The following is a 7,987-nucleotide window of genomic DNA, read 5'->3' as shown; positions in this document are numbered from 1 at the left end:
GAGGAACTTCTCATAGTAGGGGATCTCGTTTTCTGTGCAACACTTTACATAATTCTCTTCTTCTCAAAGATTTCAAGCTTCAAATAATTGTGCTAAGATTCAAGGAAGCCATCAACATAGTTGTGATACAGTTTTTATTCTAAACTCTTCATCTTGTTTCTTTCTTTATTATTGTCTTTAAATATAATGAATGATTCAAGTATGATTGAGCTTAATTTAATTACTATGTCTAGCTAAACTTTTATACTAGGGATTTGATGTAATTTAATTCGATTCCAGCTTATAATATTAGATTTATTTTTCTTTGTTCTTGTTATAACTTATTATTGTGCTTAAGGCTTCCAGGCAGAAAAATTCCCGTGGATTGAATTATTTCAATAATCACATTCGGGAGAAGGGTTATTGATATGAACAAGGTAATAATTTACTTGAGAATAATAACTTGATGTGGAAACTATATGGTTTGACTCAAGGGGGGCTTTCATAAGTTAATAAAGTATTAAGTTGTGAATTCATAAAACAACCATAAAACCTAATGATCTGATTCATGTTTAATTTCACTATTAAGATAGGTGATTAAATTGGATTAGAATAGCTAACAATAAATCGGGAGAGCTTGTTAGTAACCTTAGGGTTGTTTTCTCCTACTTGAACAATTAAACTTGATTAATGAACTAATAGAATAGGCTGGATGGAATTAAATGAAATCAAATTCCCTAGTAGCTTAATCCCCTGATTTCTTTTCACCTAAATTTTGTGTTTAATCTCTTTTACTTTGAATTTTATTTACTTTACAGCGAATTCCTTTCATCATCGTCTAAATAATAATAGGTTAACATAATTTTGGTAATTGAGAAACAATCCCTATGGATACGATACTTTCTTACTCTATATTACTTGTTGCGATTTCGTACACTTGCGAAAACCGCTGTCAAGTTTTTGGCGCTGTTGCCAGGGATTGGCGTATCAATATCAATACGAATTACCCTGTTATTAATTTAGACACTCTTTCATTTTTATTTAATTTTCTTTTAAGTGCTGTTCCAGGTGTTTTATGCAAAGAAGATCAAGGACGACTGAACCTCTAGTCTTTGACCCAGAAATTGAAAGAACCTTTCGTAGGCACAACACTGCAAGAAAAGCAAGAGAAATAAAACTCGAACAACAAGCAGACATGGCCAACGAAAATGAAAATAGAAACGAAAACGTAGTTGGACCACCACTTCAACATCCGATCCGTACCTTAAGGGATTATACAACACCTAATCTGAATGGGACAACCTCAAGTATTACAAGACCTAGGGTAGAAGCTAATAACTTTGAGATTAAACCTGCAATTATCCAAATGCTCTCTACCTCGATCCAATATGGAGGTTTGCCTAGTGAAGATCCTAATGCTCACATCACCAATTTTTTGGAAATTTGTGACACATTCAAACAAAATGGTGTTTCTGAAGATGCAATCAAGTTGAGGCTTTTTCCTTTTACTCTTAGGGATAAAGCTAGATCATGGTTACAATCGTGTACCGCTGGAAGTTTTACGACATGGGATGAATTAGCTCAAAAATTCCTAGCTAAATTCTTCCCATCCTCAAAAACCACCAAGCTGCGTAATGAGATAATGACATTTGCTCATCATGATCAAGAGAGCTTGTACGAAGCTTGGGAAAGATTCAAGGACTTGCTAAGGAAGTGCCCGCATCACAGTTTGCCCAAGTGGCTACAGGTACAAACTTTTTATAATGCATTATCTCCTAACATCAAAATTACTCTAGATGCAGCTGTAGGTGGATCTTTTGAAAAAAAAGGAATTGATGAAGCTTATGAATTGATAGAGGAGATGGCAAGCAACAGCCACTACCAAAATAATACCGAAAGAAGAAGAACTGCAGGAGTCTATGAAATAGACGCCATTACAGCACTTAATGCCAAGGTAGATAACATGGTAAGGAAATTGGACATGTTAACTACTAATCCTGTGAATTCGATTATGCAAGTGTGTGATAGGTGCAATGGACAACATGGAATTGGGGAATGCATCATGGACTCCTTAAATCCGCAGACTTTGGAGCAAGTGAACTATGTGATGAATCAAGGAAGAAAGAATTACCCTTATTCAAATTCATATGATAACAGGTTAAGGAATCATCCTAACCTATCTTATGGTAATCCTAACAATGCCTTGAATGCACCCCCAGGGTTCCACCCTCCAGAAAAGAAATCTCATGATGACCTCCTCACTGCCCTCTCCAAATCACACATGGAATTCATGAATGAAACCAGGGAGAACCATAAAATCCAGCAAGCTGCAATCAGGAATTTGGAGATTCAGTTAGGGCAGTTCGCAAACATGATGGCATCTCGACCTCAAGGTACGTTACCTAGCAATACTGAAAAGAATCCAAAAGAACACGTGCAGGCTATCACCTTGAGGAGTGGCAAACAATTAGATGAACCACTGAGGAAAGAAAAGGAGGAAAAAGAACAATCAAAAGTGCCTATCATTGATTTAGAGGAAAAAGAAAAGGTAAAACCCTATGTTCCCCCTGTTCCCTTTCCACAAAGATTAAAGAAAGCAAAAGATGATAAGAGCTTCCTCAAGTTTCTGGATGTGTTTAAGAAGCTTCAAATCAATATTCCTTTTGCTGAAGCTCTTGCTCAAATGCCTAGCTATGCTAAATTCCTAAAAGATATCTTGAGCAAGAAACGAAAAATTGATGATCAAGAAACAGTGATGTTAACTGAGGAGTGCAGTGCAATTATCCAAAACAAACTGCCTCCAAAGTTAAAAGATCCAGGAAGTTTTTCTATCCCTTGTAACATTGGTAATCTTGACTTTGAAAAGGCTTTGGCAGATTTAGGTGCTAGCATTAATCTTATGTCCTATGAAGTTTTTAAGATGCTAGGTATGGGAGAGCTCAAACCAACAAGGATGTCTTTGCAATTAGCAGATCGTTCAATTAAATATCCTAGAGGGATTGTAGAAGACGTGCTTGTAAAGGTAGGTACATTCATCTTTCCTGTTGATTTTGTTATTCTTGATATTGATGAAGACAGGGAAGGATCTCTAATCCTTGGAAGACCTTTTCTTGCAACTGCAAGAGCATTGATAGATGTCTATGAGGGTAAGTTGACTCTTAGAGTTGGACAGGAAGAGATTGTATTTGATGTACTTAAATCTTGTAAACTCCCTATGGATCATGAAGACTGTTTTAAAATTGATGTAGTCGATGAATGTGTGGAGACCACTTTGCATGTTGAAAATAATGCTAATGAGTCAAGCATCTTGAATGAAAAAGAAAAGGAACTTCCTAAGCATGAACTGAAACAACTTCCACCTCATTTAAAACATGCATTTCTAGGTGAGAACCATTCTTTTCCTGTTATTATTTCTTCTCACTTAACGCTTGATCAAGAGGAAAGGTTGTTGCAGGTTTTACAAAGGCACAAGAAAGCATTAGGATGGTCTATCTCAAATCTACAAGGAATAAGCCCAAGTGTGTGCATGCATAAAATCTTGATGGAAGAAAACTACAAACCTTCAATCGAGCACCAAAGGCGACTGAATCCTAACATGAAGGAGGTAGTTAAGGCTGAAATTATTAAACTCTTAGATGCCGGCATCATTTATCCAATTTCAGACAGTAATTGGGTAAGTCCTGTCCAAGTTGTTCCAAAGAAGGGAGGTATGACTGTTATTTCTAATGAAAACAATTAATTAATCCCCACAAGAACAGTCACAGGTTGGCGTGTGTGTATAGATTATAGAAAATTAAATAAAGCAACACGCAAAGATCACTTTCCCCTTCCTTTTATTGATCAAATGCTTGAAAGGCTTGTAGGATATCCTTTTTATTGTTTCTTAGATGGCTATTCAAGGTACTTCCAAATACCTATAGCCCCTGAAGACCAAGAGAAAACTACATTCACTTGTCCTTATGGCACTTTTGCCTATAGGAGAATGCCTTTTGGGCTATGCAATACCCCTGCAACCTTTCAAAGGTGCATGATGTCCATCTTTTCTGATATGGTGGAAAAATTTATTGAAATATTCATGGATGATTTTTCTGTATTTGGTTCTTCCTTCGATGCATGCCTTCATAATTTATCTTTAGTGATGCAACGATGTGAAGATACTAACCTTGTGTTAAATTGGGAAAAATGTCACTTCATGGTTAGTGAAGGTATTGTCCTAGGGCATAAAATCTCTCAAAAGGGGATTGAAGTAGACAAGGCAAAAATTGAGGTAATTGAAAAACTACCTCCCCCTAACACAGTGAAGGGCATAAGAAGTTTTCTTGGGCATGCAGGGTTTTACAGGAGATTCATAAAGGATTTCTCAAAAATTACTAAACCTCTTTGCAATTTATTAGTTAAAGATGTACCTTTTGATTTTGACAAAGAATGTTTAGATGCTTTCAACAGGTTGAAGAAGGAGTTAATCTCAGCCCCGATCATCACTACACCAGACTGGACTTTGCCCTTTGAACTCATGTGTGATGCTAGTGATCATGCTGTAGGAGCTGTTCTTGGACAAAGAAAAGACAAGAAGTTGCATGTTATCTATTATGCAAGTCGCACATTGAATGATGCACAATTAAATTATGCAACTACGGAAAAAGAACTGCTAGCTATTGTTTTTGCTTTTGACAAATTCAGGGCATATCTAATTGGAGCTAAAACAATAGTCTACACAGATCACTCCGCCATCAAATACTTGCTGGAAAAGAAAGATGCAAAGCCAAGACTCATTCGTTGGGTACTTCTATTGCAAGAGTTTGATCTAGAAATTCGCGACAAAAAGGGGACCGAGAACCTCATTGCTGACCATCTTTCCAGGCTTGAATTGGGGGAAGAAGACACAAGCGAGCTACAAATCAATGAAAGCTTTCCTCATGAGCAACTTCTTCTAGTGGCAAATGCTCAAACCCCCTGGTACGCTGACATTGTTAATTATCTTGTTTGCAAAATTCCTCCTCCCAATTTTTCTTACCAACAAAGAAAAAATTTTTTTCATGATATCAAATTCTACTATTGGGAGGAGCCATTTTTGTTCAAGTATTGTAGTGATCAGCTCTTCAGGAGATGTATACCGGAAACTGAAATAGAAAGTGTCCTTAAATTCTGCCATTCAATGGAATGTGGAGGCCACTTTGGAGCAAACAAGACAGCTGCGCGTATACTAGAAAGTGGTTTGTATTGGCCTAATCTTTTTAAAGATGCTTATAACTATGTTCGTCTTTGTGATCGTTGTCAAAGGTTAGGTAACATTTCGAAGAGACATGAAATGCCCCTGAACAGCATCCTTGAAGTCGAAATCTTCGATGTATGGGGTCTGGACTTTATGGGACCTTTTCCACCATCATATTCAAATCAATACATTCTAGTGGCGGTGGATTATGTGTCAAAGTGGGCAGAAGCTGTTGCTCTTCCAAATAACGATGCCAAAAGTGTGATGAGCTTCATCAAGAAAAACATTTTTACAAGGCATGGAACTCCCAGGGCGATAATCACGGACGGAGGTAAGCATTTTTGTAATAGATATTTAGACTCCCTTCTTGCAAAATATGGTGTCACTCATCGTGTAGGTACTCCATATCATCCTCAAACCAGTGGACAAGTAGAGGTCACTAACAGAGAAATCAAAAAGATCCTCGAAACCACTGTTGGACAATCGAGAAAGGATTGGTCCAAAAAGCTAGACGATGCTCTATGGGCCTACAGAACGACATTCAAAATGCCTATAGGTATGTCTCCATATCGCATGGTGTATGGTAAGGCTTGTCATCTTCCTGTAGAGTTAGAACATAAGGCGTTTTGGGCCATTCAATTTTTTAACTTTAATGCAAAGGAGGTTGGTCAAAAGCGATTGCTACAGCTAAACATGATGGATGAAATGCGCCTTCACGCTTATGAAAATGCCAAAATATACAAAGATCGCAGTAAACAATGGCATGATAAGCGCATTATCATGAGGGATCTAAAGGTAGGCCAGCAGGTGTTGCTCTATAACTCTAGACTTCGGTTATTTCCTGGTAAGTTGCGCTCTAGGTGGTCTGGACCATTCACAATCAAGGAAATCTTTCCTCATGGCGCGATTGAAATAGTGGATGGTAAGTCGAATCGAAGTTTCAAGGTAAATGCTCAACGTTTGAGAAGCTATTATAATGAAACCTTTGAACCCATCAAGACTACAATTGGTCTTGCTTAGCCTAAATTAAGATAAGTGCGTCGAACTTAACGACGTTAAACAAAAGTGCTCATGGGAGACAACCCATCTATTTTTATTAAATTTTCGTCCATTTATTTATTTTTATTCCCTATTTTATTTGTCAAAATCCCAAATTTTCTCCATAAGTGTTCTTTTGTTTAGTTAAGAGTTTTTGTAGGAAAAAGTGGAAATCCAGAACCAAGCACGCCCTAGCCATGCTGGGTGGCACGCCCGTGCCATGAGATGAGAAGCCAGCCCACCCAGGCGTGCCCCGAAGCACGCCCGTGCATTTTTTCCAAGGTGTTGATACTTGAAGGTCAGAGAAGAGCACGCCTCAGGCGTGCCCATCAGCACGCCTGTGCCATAGAAAAGAGATTAACACACTTGAAGGTCAGAGGAGAGCACGCCCTAGCCGTGCTAAGTGGCACGCCCAAGTCGCGCTACGAAGCAAGTCTCAACAAAGAAAAATGCCCAAGTCGCGAGCGCGACATTCACAAGCGCGAGCGCGACAATTAGAAAAGAGAGTCAGAAGATTTGCAAGAAAAACTCACGCACGCGCATCCCATATGCACGGGCGCGAGCTGAAGTCGCGAGCGCGACATTCATATACGCGGGCGCAAGCTGAAGTCGCGAGCGCGACATTCATATGCGCGTACGCGACAAGCAGATCTGAGTGTCAGAAGCAATTGGACCAGAAGAAGCGAGAAGACGCGAGCGCGATATTCATATGCGCGGGCGCGAGAAAGCACCTTTGAGAGGCAGAAAGTTTGCCAGCAAAATACGCGAGCGCGACTTTCATATGCGCGAGCGCGAAAAGAACTTGAGAGGCAGGGACAAGCACACCCAAGGCGTGCCAGATAGCACTCCCGTGCTATCACCAGGCACTTTTCAAAACGAAAGGCAGAGAAGAGCACGCCCAAGCCGTGCTATGTAGCACACCCGTGCCAGGTACGCCACTTTTGTTGTGTTGCAGGTCAGAGGGGAGCACGCCCAGGCCGTGCTCATCAGCACGGCCGTGCCACGATCAGACCAACTCATTTATTGGCGCCCCTATTTAAAGAGCACGCCTCCAAACCTTCTCTTTTCCATCTAGCACGCCCTAGCCGTCAACTCCTTTCTCTCAAACTTTCTCTTTTCTTCTCCCTTTTCTCTCAAATCAAACACTCTCCACCCAAAATTTTCACATAATCAACTCCAACAATGCCTCCTAGATACAAACGTAGCAGACCCGCATCATCCGTTGCTGCTCGGAAGCGTTCGACTACGCGATCCTCCACGGCTCCTCAACCTCCTTCACCTCCTGAAATTCCATTCGAATTTGCCTCATCCGATCAACAAGAAAGGTACACAAAATTATCTCTTCGGCCTATTTTACCGAATAGATTTATCGATGAGGCTGCCTTAGCGCAAGTGGGTCTTAGGGATATTGTGTTAGACCCTCTTAAGAGAATAGGATGGGGGGAATTTATTGATATGAAGGACTTAGTCTATGCCCCTCTAACTCTAGAATTTCTGAGTTCCTATCACGCTTTTATTCCGTTATTACCTAATTCACCACCAAGCAGGGTTAACTTTAGGCTTCTTAGTCAAGACTTTGAATTAACTGTGAATGAAATTAGCCACATTTTTGGGTTTCCTACAGACAATAACCAGATACAAATATCTAAGGATTTTAGTGCACGAAATACTTGGCAAAATTTGACAGGTGAAGTGAATTATAATCCTAGATATTCTAAAGCATCCAAATTAAAAAAACCTTCTTTGCGCTACATTCAC

General features: G+C 39.6%; 1 non-coding gene across 1 annotated transcript; it reads right to left on the bottom strand.

Moving 5' to 3' along the window:
- Nucleotides 1-1,603: 1,603 nt before the first annotated feature.
- On the bottom strand, nt 1,604-1,710 carry LOC149495624 (small nucleolar RNA R71). Its single transcript, XR_016321551.1, has one exon. It is a non-coding gene; the product is annotated as a small nucleolar RNA R71 (small nucleolar RNA).
- Between the last annotated feature and the right edge of the window lie 6,277 nt (nt 1,711-7,987).

This window comes from Jatropha curcas, chromosome 6 (genome assembly GCF_041381405.1).
Source record: "Jatropha curcas cultivar XTBG-Jc1 chromosome 6, XTBG_Jcur_1.0, whole genome shotgun sequence".
Classification (NCBI taxonomy): domain Eukaryota; kingdom Viridiplantae; phylum Streptophyta; class Magnoliopsida; order Malpighiales; family Euphorbiaceae; genus Jatropha; species Jatropha curcas.
The sequence above is the reverse complement of the archived record's forward strand: the minus strand, read 5'-3'. Positions and strand labels throughout refer to the sequence as shown.